We start from the raw sequence: 12698 nt of genomic DNA on the forward strand, positions 1-12698 counted from the left end.
TCCCATATGACCCTGCCTCTTTCCTGGGTCACTTTTACTCCTCTCAACCTTCCCCCATTTTCTCTGCTGGGGAGGTGAAAGAAGGAAGTTTTGAATCCTGGGGGAAATGGGGAAACTAATGGATGATTGGGTGACTCCATACTTTGCAGACAATCTTTGCTACTTTCTTTTTGTTCCCTTCCCTCTACACACACACACACACACACACACACACACACACACACACACCAAAATTTTGTCATCTAAGAGTTATATTAAAAAAAATCAGGGCTCCTGGGTGGCTCAGTTGGTTCAGCATCCAACTCTCGATTTCGGCTCAGGTCATGACCTAGTTCATGAGATCAAGCCCTGTGTGCAACACAGAGCCTACTTGAGATTCTCTCTCTCTCTCCCTCTCCCTCTGCCCCTCCCCCACTCACATGCTCACTGTCTCTAAAAATAAATAAACTTAAAATGTCTTGAAATTTGAGGGTTAATTTTCCCAATTGCACCCACTAGTCTTACAAACTGTTTCATGCCTCCTTCCCATACCTGACAGCATAACTCTTAGACCTAAACTCCTCTTCTATTAATTTAGTCTTTGGAAGCACCATGACCATTTTCCCCCTCCTGGGCTTTCTCTGGGACCAGAATAGACAAGGGGAAGGACAAATGCAAATACATATTCTATAGATAAGCATCTATAAGTAGCTAAATAATGCATATTTAGCTACTTAACCAAAGTTTCAATGATGACAATGATGATTGATGATGATGATGGTTGATGATGATGATGATTGATGATGATGATAGTGATATCAACTACAAAATGGTGATGGCAATGATGATACTCCAGATTCCACTAGAGAAAAATCCAACAGCTTTCACTTGAGCGAAGCTTTATATTGGAAAAGGAATGCATTAGACATCTGTGCCATGCAAATCAACAGCCTTAGGAAATGACTAACCATGCCAAGAAATAAATCTATAAAGAACTCCTTATCTATCATTCAGGGAGGATCCTGAGAGACCTCGTTAGCATCACACATTTGCAGCCTGCTTCTTTGTGCCAGTCCACTAGTGAGAGAAGTCACCAGTGCTGTTTTCCAAATGTCTCCAGTTCTCTACCTTTCAGGAACATGAGGGATTGTTCTCTCCAGATCCCTTGTGGTTGGGCCAGGCAAGTATTTCTGACCGAAGAGTTGCAAGCAGAAATGATGTGTAATGTAATGTAGGCCAAAACATTACACTAAATGTAAAGAAACCCTCCAGAGCTTTCTTTGCCTTGGCCACAATGGCCAGCACTGCTGAAGATGGAGGCTACTCTGTCAGAGTGAGGCAGATTCTAATGTGAAGTGATGTGGATCCCAGCCAAAGCAATAGAAATGTAGCATGAATGAGAAACAATCTTTTGTTGTTGTAATCCTCTGATATATTGACCTGTTACCATGGCATAATCTAGTCTATTTGAATGAATTCAGCAGTACTACCCAAAAATGAGGAGCTGCTACAATCAAAAACCTAACATTTATGCCATCCACTTGGGGCCAGATGATGGGCATTGACGAAACTTTATTAGGAATTGTTACAAGCAATCCATATTACAAGTGGCAAAATATTTGAAAACTGTTGTCTGTGACAGCTTAGAAAGCAGATAATGTGCCTAAAAACTTGCCTATCTAGGAAGAGGTTGAAAACAAATTGTTAGCATTGTACAGTGACTCCTGTGGACTGCATCTGACAACCTAGTACAAGGTATTGATGAGCTCAGAAGAGTTCTCAGAAGAAAACTGGTCACTTAGCAAGCAGAAGTGGAATGGACAAGAGACAGTTCAGAAACATGGGGGGAATTTCAGGGTGGACAGAGGCAACTGCTTCTCATCTCCCCCCAAAAAGTATTAAACAAAATGTAAAAGACCTCTGTGCAAGAAAGGCTGATTAGGACTCAGGTTTGCTTTCTGGAACAAATCAAGCAGAAGGGAGTCATGCCCATTAGTAATACCTCTGAATGGAACAAGTTGTTTTAGAGCAAAAACTAACAACTACCACACCACACACAAAATATTTATTTGAATTGGACAAAGTGGCTTAGAAAGGGGGGTGAGGGGAGAGAGAGAGAGACCAGAAGTATAACCTGCCACAAAAAGCTGATAAATTCAAGTTATCCACAATTATGTTCACCTCAAGAAAAACCATGGGTGTGGTTACTGCCTATTGGCACATAGAGCTGCCTGGGACAGACAGGGAAAAGCCCATGATAATTTTAGGACAGCCATACTACTCAAAGAAACCATGACCTGGACTAAACCATTCTTTACTGTTCAAGACTTGAAACAACCTCAAGGCCCCTAGATTTTTATGGTCAAGAATGTGGCTGAGCACTCTGTAAAACAGTGTGGAGGTTCCTCAAAAAATTAAAAATAGACCTACCCTATGACCCAGCAATAGCACTGCTAGGAATTTACCCAAGGGATACAGGAGTACTGATGCATAGGGGCACTTGTACCCCAATGTTTATAGCAGCACTCTCAACAATAGCCAAATTATGGAAAGAGCCTAAATGTCCATCAACTGATCAATGGATAAAAAAATTGTGGTTTATATACACAATGGAGTACTACATGGCAATGAGAAAGAATGAAATATGGCCTTTTGTAGCAACATGGATGGAACTGGAGAGTGTTATGCTAAGTGAAATAAGCCTTAGAGAGAAAGACAGATACCATATGTTTTCACTCTTATGTGGATCCTGAGAAACTTAACAGAAACCCATGGGGGAGGGGAAGGAAAAAAAAAAAAAAGAGGTTAGAGTGGAAGAGAGCCAAAGCATAAGAGACTCTTAGAAACTGAGAACAAACTGAGGGTTGATGGGGGTGGGAGGGAGGGGAGTGTGGGTGATGGGTACTGAGGAGGGCACCTTTTGGGATGAGCACTGGGTGTTGCATGGAAACCAATTTGACAATAAACTTCATATATTGGAAAAAAAAAAAAAGAATGTGGCTGAGGAAGCCACACATTTCCCCAGGAGAGTACTACCAGCAGTGCCCATCTGAGGTACAACCAACGAAGATAACAGAGAAAAAGGAACATTCTAAAGAAAGAAGCTAAGAGGCAGAGAACAGCATCCAAACAAGGAACAAGTTGTATTTAGCAGGGTTTCACAATCACTACAAACGAGTGATTGCTGAGCTTTTCCATCTCTGCCTTTCTGAATGGAACTATTTATTAAAGTTATCCCATTTCAGATCAACCATTGTTTATCGTGTTGTGAGAGAGGGAAACATAACTTGTCTTTTGGGTCCCCTAAGTCTCTGAATTAGGAGAAGCCCCTATCCTAAGTGATGTAGAGACCAGAACATGTCACTCCATAACGTAAAGAGTACTACGTGCTACTAGAAATCCTAGAATTTCAGCTCCCTGCCAGGACTGGATAGCACCTTTAGGTAACTTTGGGGTTGTGTCCCTTAGAGAGTGAGTATGCACACTTTGCCTGTGACAGACATTTCATGATCAGAAGGGCAGTTGATGCGATTCATTGCTACTGTTTACCAAGTACTTCCAGTTCTCCACCTCCTGGACACATGGTAGGATGGTGTCCTTCCTGGCCCATGTAATGCCATGTGTGGCAGGGCTGTGTAACTAGTTCCAGCTGATGAGTTAGGACATGTGTTGTATCTGGCGTGCAACACTTACTTAACGGAGTGGTTTTCCTCTGCCACAATGATGCAGAGCACGTGAGAAGGCAGCTGCTCCACCCGCCTGTGACCCAGACTAAAAGATAGAGCACAGCCTCAAGAATACCAGTTATGGACACGTAGTCTAAGCAATGAGGAACGCTTTAATATAATCCACTGAGATTTATGCCATGTTAATTACGCCAGCATAATCTAGCCTCTCCTCACCTATATACCTACCTGCTTTCTTGCTTGGAAGATACAAATGACAGAAGTAATAAATGTTCTATGGCTGAAAGAAAAACATCAAACATGAATCATGAAATTCATTTCCAAAGCTTCACTGTAGCCAACGTTTTTGGTTCTTATTGTTGCTTACTCCTCCCCCTACTGTATCATTCTGTAGGGATCTTCTTATGTGTTTGTATTGAGATCCTCCGAATTTTTGGTTCTCCTTGTCCATTTTCTGTCCTAAATCTGTATCACTGAGGCAGCAGTGTGCTTTCTAGTTCTGGTGTGCTAGCTGACATCTCAAACAGGACCACAGACTGTGGCTAAGTCAGTCTTCAAGATAAAATGTCGTAAGTGCCTTTTGTTGACTAGCCCTTTAATAAATAGTCACTAAAGATAGCAATAGCTAATTATAAGCATTTACTGAAGGCTTACTCCCAATTACTTTTCCAAGAGCTGTGAGGTAGGAGCTTTCCCTCATTTACTCAGACAAACGAGAAAGCTGAAGCATGGAGAAGTTAAGTAATTCCCCAGGTGGCAGAACTGGTGGGTACCAAGCAGGCTGTAAATGGAAGAAGCCATGGGTCCTGGGTTCATATTGCAGGCACTCTGATCTTCACTCCCAAACTGTGTTCTACACAATTCTAGTTTTGCATCGTGTTAATGGATGTTTACACACATGCACACTCCCCAATTAAATGGGTTTGGGAATCTGATACTTTAACTGTCTCAGAGAGGCTCACAATAGATGTTAGAATATTAAAGCCTGTAACACATTCCTTAGCATTATTTAACCCAACGTTTTCCAGATGGATTTAACCATGGAACATCATTTTTCATCAAACCTGACACTTTGAGAGATTTATGTACTGTAGAGCATAATTTGAGAAAGTTAAATCATGGGAACCAAGCTTTAGGAGTGATGGTGAACATCACCTCACCCAACCACCTTATTTTGCTAATAACAGACTAGGATTTTAGAAGGACTAAATGACTTTTCCATGGCCTTATGGCTACCATAATTGGAATCCAGATCTCTTAACTCCCCATTTGTTAGGATTTCCCTACCCCATGGGTTCTAAGTGGCAAACTTCTAGGATGAAGTGACAGATCAGAGAGAAGCAAGGTTCCCATAGATTCCAACCCTTGTGAGGACAAGGTCCCTGTCATATTGTTTCTCCCTGTCCTAGAACAATAGCCTTCATATAACAGGTGCTCCTTATGTTAGTTGATGAGTAACAAAGGAACAGAAGGAGGACAAAGCAATCAGGAAGAAGAGATGAAAGGTACATACATCCCATGCAGAGAGAGGGCTGGTTACTAAGCAGGTAATATAAGGAATGCCACAAGGTCCAAAGGATCTTCCTTCATCTGCAATAACACCATCCCTCTCAAGGCTCTGATGGAGTAAAGCAAATCCTGTATAGCTGCATATGTGCTCATGAGTGTGTGCATGTGTGTGTGTTGTGTGTGTGTGTGGGGGGGGGTGGATGGCAGAGGTAAGGAGCTGGGCAAGACACAGAAAGCCACATCTCATTGCATACATGGCCCCAAATAACAACCATGAGGGGAAGGGAGACCAAAGTCCAGTCCAGTAATGAAGGAACAAAAATAGCCATGACTTTCAGGATATGTTCTGGAAAGATGGAGAAAACATTTTCCTGACTCTTCCACTACTGGAGTAAAGTATAAATTCTTTAAATTGGATGATCATGAAGAGATTGATCTGGAATCTTTGAGACATTTAAACAAATCATAGTTCCAAAGTTTATATTTATGTGTGTGTTTTTCCCCCTAAATGTGGAGTCCATGGGATGAAATGTTCTTTTAGTTCTGAAAACAAGTTAAAAGATTTTATGGTTAGGAATGGTAAGGCCCAGGCTATAGTTTGTGATGGAGTGCTTACAGCAAAGGAAGTGAAGTCATTTTGCACGCAAACAAAAGTAAAATGATTTTTGGCTTTCCCCCAGGTTCAGAAATCTGGGGAAGCCTACTGCTGTAAAAGAGAAGAAATTAGAGAAGGCCGTCTGTTGAGTAAGACATGCCCCAAATAGGGTGGGAAGACAAGATCTCAAAAAATGTTTCCTGTAAGGTACTGTGTTGGTTGGGGTGCAGAGATCTATGCCCCCCTCCTCCCAAGCACAGTCCAGGCAGAGAACCACTGTCCCCTGCCAAGTGAGTCCAAGTTGTATGGAGTGGGCCTCCAAGATGCTGCTTCCCTTCCTGAGGAGCTAAGGGTGTGATTTTCATGTTCGGGTCCTCCTGCTTTACTGATGTGATGGAATAGCTGGGGCTAAATAATGCAAAACTCCTGGTCCACTGATGGCAACTTCTCTCTTTTTTTAACTACAGACTCTAATTCACTCAACGTAACAGATTATGTTTTATGGCCTTTTATAAAATATTCATTCTCCCTCCCAGTGTTCGGTGGTTCAGGAAGCCTGGAAACGGCCCAGTGTAAGGAGGACCTCATTTCCTCCCAGACACAATTTACAGAGGCCAGCCAGGTTCTGACCACAGTGGGCAAAGGTACTGGATGGGGCTGAGAGCGAGAATTCCAGAATTCTCCTTCCAGAGATCTGGACTGCCAGGACCCCTGGAGATTAGGGGCCAGTGAGGATGTAAGGGTGAGAACCCTCAGGGGCTCAGGGAAACCCTTACACCTCGTCCATATCTCAAGAGCAGGTGGAAGTCTCTGTCACTACCTACCCCTCACATACTTCCTTCTCTGAACACTCTTTTCTGAAATGATTGTGTTGTTTCCATCTAGGCCTGGGACAAGGACAATAGCAAGAGGGCCAGAGTCCAAAGAAGAGGAGAACCATTGTGTGGATGGTGGGGTGGGAGGGCGTGCAAGAAAGGAGGGTGAGGTCATCGCTGTTCTGAAGAGACTGTTTCCTCCCCATTTATGTTTCCCATTCAAGTGACCACAGGACATGTGACCATTAACAATGACCTTACTTTTTCATGGCGCTTTACCCTTTGCAAAGGATGGTCACATCCAGAGCCTTGAACACTTGAACACTTGAACACTTGAACACTAAAGTGTTGAGGGACGTCTGGGTGGCTTAGTCAGTGAAGCTTCCAACTCGGGCTCAGGTCATGATCTCACAGTTCATGGGTTCGAACTCCGTGTTAGACTCTGTGCTGACAGCTCTGGATTCTGTGTTTCTTCTCTCTCTTCCCCTCCCCCACTCATGCTCTGTCTCTCAAAAAAAGTGTTAAAATTTTTAAATAAATAAATAAAGTGTTGAAGTCAGGGAGCCTGACTTCTGGGCCCACATTATTACTGTCCAGCCTGTGTCATGGCAGTTCCTTGGACCTTGGTTTCCCCTCTTGCACAGGGGACTCTAGATTCTAAGGTAAATTATAATCCTAATTCTACAACCCTTGGATTCTGGATATGTGCTTGTAATACTAGGTCTGTAGTATTTCAGAGGCTCTCTGGGCATCTACCCACTGACTGGTAAGAACTACATTCTCCTCAAGAGCAATAGTGGCTGCAAGTCCCTGAGAAGAGCCTTCTTCCAATTCTGCTCTACCATTGTGACACTAGACATCGCCAACCAGGTTCTCCCCACTGGGTGAGGAGTGGGCTTTGTACACCCCTCCAGGAAGACCCAGGAGTTGATTCCTGGAGGCAATGCAGAGCAGGACATGGGTCACTAGCTGCAGTATCCAAAGCCACAGAGGCACAGAGAGAGAAAGAAGGGATACAGACACATGCCCCCAGATGCCATTTTCCCTCAGATTCACAAGTATCCCTGTACCGTTCTATATTGGGAAGTGCTCATCTAAGAGAAAGATGAATGGCAGAAACTGAAGGATTTTATACTAACAGCCAAAATATAGAGAGGTGAAAATTACAGTAAAAGACATTTCCAGCTGATTTGCCATCTAAAAATCTCAAAGTACTCTGTGTCTCCCATTTATTCCCAGAACCTATTAATCCTAAAAGCTCAAGTTAATTATCACAGGCATGTTCTATTATCCCAGGCAATAGTGTAGGTAAGACTCTCTGAGCCCTGAACTCCTCAAGCTGTCTTTTAACTACAAAATAAATAACATTCTCCACTCACTTCAGGGCGAGCTGAACAGTGTCTATATCTGAGAAGAGAACAAAAAGAAGGGTCCTTGAGAGTGTTCTTTGTTACCTATTGTCACTGCCCACTGTCTTTTGCCATGTATACTGGAGACTTCAGAGGAATTCGTGCAGTTATTCCACAAACAATTTTGAGCATCTTCTGTGTACCAAGTACTGCAAGAGGCCCTGGAGATATAATTTTGAACAAAATAATCATGAATCCTGACCCCAAGGAGAGTCTATCTAGTAGGGGGCAAAGTATATACGTATATGCACACACCTACACACACACACACACACACACACACACACACTTAGAGAGAGTCTCCCACCAGCCTCTAGCTGCTTCAGGACTCAGTCATTCAAATCATCCCAGCTGAGGCCCCAGACATCAGAGCAGATACAAGACATTCCCACCGTGATTCATCTGAATTCCTGAGTCACAGAACTGTGGCATATAACAATAACAAATCCTTGTGTTAAGTCACTAGGAGCTGGGTACTTTGTTTTGCAGCAATAGCTAGCTGAAAGTCAAGTAACTTGTAGAAAATCACTTGGCTGCTAGAATGGACTCTGTCCTGGGAAGTAAGATGTTCAAGCTCAGGGGACCCAGTGCTCAACCTATTTGTCTGCTTTCCTGAATGCAGAGCTAACTCTGCGCGGCTCCCCTTTTACACACACACACCAAACACACACATTGGGCTTTGTATTTCACTATCTCATGACCAGAAGTGAGCCCTTTCAGTAATAAGATATGCATGCAGCCTTTCATTTAGGGAGCAGGCATATGCTTAGCTTATCAGAGAGTCCACATTCAGAATGCCACATCTGGCTGATGGGGGCTATGCTCAGGCCATGCTCTGCAGTACAGAGAAACCAGACATAAGGTTCCAATTTGAATTCCATTTCCATGAAAAAAACTTCCAGCCTAATCCTCCGGTCCTTCCCAAAGCCAGGAAGGGGCCCTGCTCTAGGAAAGTGCCCGCATCCTCACAAACCAGGTCCTTGTTCTCTTGTCCAGAATAGAGAGAAGTGGGTGCAGGCGGACGGCTGGCCTGGAGCTATCTAGAAATCCTGCAGTGGGCGTTCCTGATTCTGTCAGCTCGAGAATTGGCAGGGGAAGGGGCAAAGTGACATTTTATGTACAGGAGAGAGAGTTTCCATTTTTGACAGCTTCCATGTGTCCAGATTCTATTTCCCACAGCTGCTTAGAGAAATGTCAAACCATGTGAGCATCCTGCTTTTCCTGAAAGCCGTGGATAGATAGGGAGTGAGCAAATGGAATTTGTGCCCCAGACTGTAAATGAGAACACAGAGAGGAGGGCAGAGTCATTTACAAGGTCAGAGACAATGCTGGTTCATCACCGCAGTCCCAGTACCCAACTGGAGTGGCTGGTAAATAACAAACCCCATACTGCCGTGATATTGGGTTCCTAAAATATGTCAGGAAGTGGCCAACTTGCTCCCTGGCCATAAATGTGCCTATCACCTTCAGAGTAAGGGTAGACACAGTGAAAGAATAGGGCACCTCTGCTTGCTGGTAGCTCAAGCTCCTGACCAATGATATGGGGCCATTGCCCCAGACGCCACTCACTGTTTTATCCTAGGCACATTTCTTAACCTCTCTGAGCTTCAGTGTTCTCCTCTTTAAAATGAAACCAAGGGGCACCTGGGTGGCTCAGTCGGTTAAGCGTCCGACTTCGGCTCAGGTCATGATCTCGAAGTTCATGAGTTCAAGCCCCGCTTTGGGCTCTGTGCTGACAGCTCAGAGCCTGGAGCCTGCTTCAGATTCTGTGTCTCCAACTCTCTATGCCCTTCCCCTAGTCATGCTCTGTTTCTATCTCTCTCTCAAAAATAAGTGAAAACATTAAAAAAAATAAAAACAATAAAATTAAACCAAAATTTCTCTTCTCTCCAAATTAATGTGAAGATATTTGGAATACTTGATACATAAAGTAGAAATTAAAAACTGTAATTCCCTTCTCTTTACCTTGCGTAGCCACAACTCCAAGGATAAAATTTTGCCCTAAAAATCTGCAACCCTGGGTTTTCTGTTCTTTCTCTTCCTTTCACCTCCTTGCCCTTGCAATCTGGCAGGTACGACAGCCTGGGTGTTCAGATTCAGTTTGGGGTGTCAGGCTATAATACATTGGGTACAAATCCCATCTCCCCCACTTCAGGCGAGTTTCTTAACTAATTTGGACTACCAATCTCTCATCCATAATAAAAAGGGAGTCACACGATAGCATCTTTGTCAACTCTGTCAAAGGGATGCTCTGTTATGAATTGGCAGATTGTACCCTACACAGGGCAGCTGGGGTGAGTGGGGCTGAAGCCAAACCCATACTCCACACAACACACAACACACCCTGCTGTGGCTGCTCACATCCAGAGCAAGGGGTGTCTTTTTCTAATCTGTTCAAAGGTCCTCTATGGGCCAACAGGGGCTTTGAGCTGCTATGAGGATTAAATGAGATAGAGCAAGAATGCCATTTGCCCTTGTTCGTAATAGGAGGAAGCTTTCAAAATATGCCCCAAATCCAATTACTTTGTCTCACCATTTTATTGCTCTAGAAGTCTCTCCATCGATATCCCCCCACCAGGGGTGTGCTGGAGCCCATACTGGTTCCCAAGAGCCTACTGCTCAGTTTTCAGGAATGTTTCCAGCCTGTTGTCAAACTGGTGCTCTTTTGAAAGTGGCCACAGCGGGAATACTTACACCACAGGAATTAGCATACGTTACAAACCAGGGCCTTTTCTTCCCACAGAGACTCTCCATTTGCTTCCACCATTCTGCACATTGTTCTCCACCCCCAGCAAGAGTCATTTAAAAATGTGAAGCCACGTGTATCATTTGCTTGCTTCAAAAACTACGATAGCTTCCCATTACACCAACTATAAAATCCGAGCGGCAACCTCAGTCCTTCTGATCCTATGTAATCTGGACGGTGCCTGCGCCTACCTGGGAGACTTCCGCTCCTCCCCCTCACTTAGCTTCTGCCACAAGGGCCTCCTCACAGTTTCTGGACAACTCTCTGTGCCTTCCGGGTTTGCACTTGTTCCTTCAGCCTGGAACATTCTTCCCCTGATAATCTTGTAGAGTTTACTTTCTCACTTCTTCCCAGTCTGCACTTAAATGTTACCTTCCTGGAGAGGCCCTCCCTGACCACAGCCCAGCTATTCTTCTTCATAGAACTTATCACCATCTGGGGGCGCCTGAGTGGCGCAGTCGGTTAAGCGTCCGACTTCAGCGAGGTCACGATCTCGCGGTCCGTGATTTCGCGCCCCGCGTCGGGCTCTGGGCTGATGGCTCAGAGCTTGGAGCCTGTTTCCGATTCTGTGTCTCCCTCTCTCTCTGCCCCTCGCCCGTTCATGCTCTCTCTCTGTCCCAAAAAAAAAAAAAACAAAAGAAAAAAAAAACACATTGAAAAAAAAAACAATTCACCCATTTAAAGTGTACAATTCAATGGGTTATAGACTCTGCAGAGCTGTGCAAGTCATCACCACAATCAAATTTAGAATATTTTCCTCACCTCCAAAGAAAACCCTTTAGCTATCACCTCCAAAGGCTTCCCCAAAGCCCCGCCCCCCTCATTTCCCACCAACTCGCAGCATCCACTAACCCACTTCGTTTCTTCCATATTTGCCTATTGTAAACATTTCCCATGAATGGAATTGTATAATACATAGTCTTTTATGACTGGTTTCCCTCCCTTAGCATAATATATTCAAGGTTCATCTATGTTGTAGCATGTGTTAGGACTCCAGGACTTTCTGTGGCCAAATAAGTTTCCATCACAAGATTGTAGTGCACCCTGTTTATCCATTCACCGGCTGATGGAAAATTGGGTTGTTTCTAGCTTTGGGCTATTAGGAATAATGTGCTATGAACATTCATATGCAAATTTTTTTGTGGACATGTTCTCATTTCTTTCAGGTACATGCAGCAGTGGAATCGCTGGGTCATAGGGTAACTCTGTGTTTATCTTTGTGACGAACTGCCAGACTGTTTTCCAAAATGGCTGCTCCGTTTTACATTCCCACCAGCAGGGTGCGAGTGTTTTGATCGCTTTATACCCTCACCAACAATCAACAATTTCTTTTTTTTTTTTTAAGTTTTCTACTTATTTATTTTGAGAGAGAGAGTGCATGTGCATGAACAGGGGATGCGGCAGAGAGAGGGGGAGAGAGAGAGAATCCCAAGCAGGCTCCACACTGGCAGCGCAGAGCCCCAGGCAGGGCTCAAACTCACAAATGGTGAGATCATGACTGGAGCCAAAACCAGCAGTCAGATTCTTAACCAACTGAGCCACCCAGATGCCCCAACAATTGGTAATTTCTAAGGTTTTTGTCTGCTTGCTTACTTGTTTGTTTTTAATTATAGCCATCCCAGTGAATGTGAACTGGTATCTCATTGTGGTTTTAATTTGCATTCCCTGGTGGGCTAAGAATGCTGAGCATCTTCTCATGTGCTTATTGTCCACTTGTGCAGCATATTTTGAGAAATGTCTATTCAGATCCTATGCCCATTTTTAAAGAATTCTTTATACATTCTAGATACAAGTCTCTAATCAGATATATGATTTGCAATATTTTCTCCCATCTTGTGAGTTTTTTAAAAAAGTGAATAGATTTTATTTTTTTTAGAGCAGGGTTACAAAAAAACTGTAAGTTGTCTTTGCACTTTGGTGGGGGGGAGCATAACTTGAAACACAAAAGTTTCTAATTTG

General features: G+C 43.7%; 1 long non-coding RNA gene across 1 annotated transcript; it reads left to right on the forward strand.

The window, feature by feature from the left end:
- Window positions 1-5625: 5625 nt before the first annotated feature.
- Window positions 5626-7180, forward strand: LOC147579380 (uncharacterized). Its single transcript, XR_015253863.1, has 2 exons — window positions 5626-5918; window positions 6655-7180. It is a non-coding gene; the product is annotated as an uncharacterized LOC147579380 (long non-coding RNA).
- The last annotated feature ends 5518 nt before the right edge of the window (window positions 7181-12698 follow it).

The sequence above is a fragment of the Puma concolor genome, chromosome B4, assembly GCF_028749965.1.
Source record: "Puma concolor isolate L17-30 chromosome B4, mPumCon1.1.hap2, whole genome shotgun sequence".
NCBI lineage: Eukaryota > Metazoa > Chordata > Mammalia > Carnivora > Felidae > Puma > Puma concolor.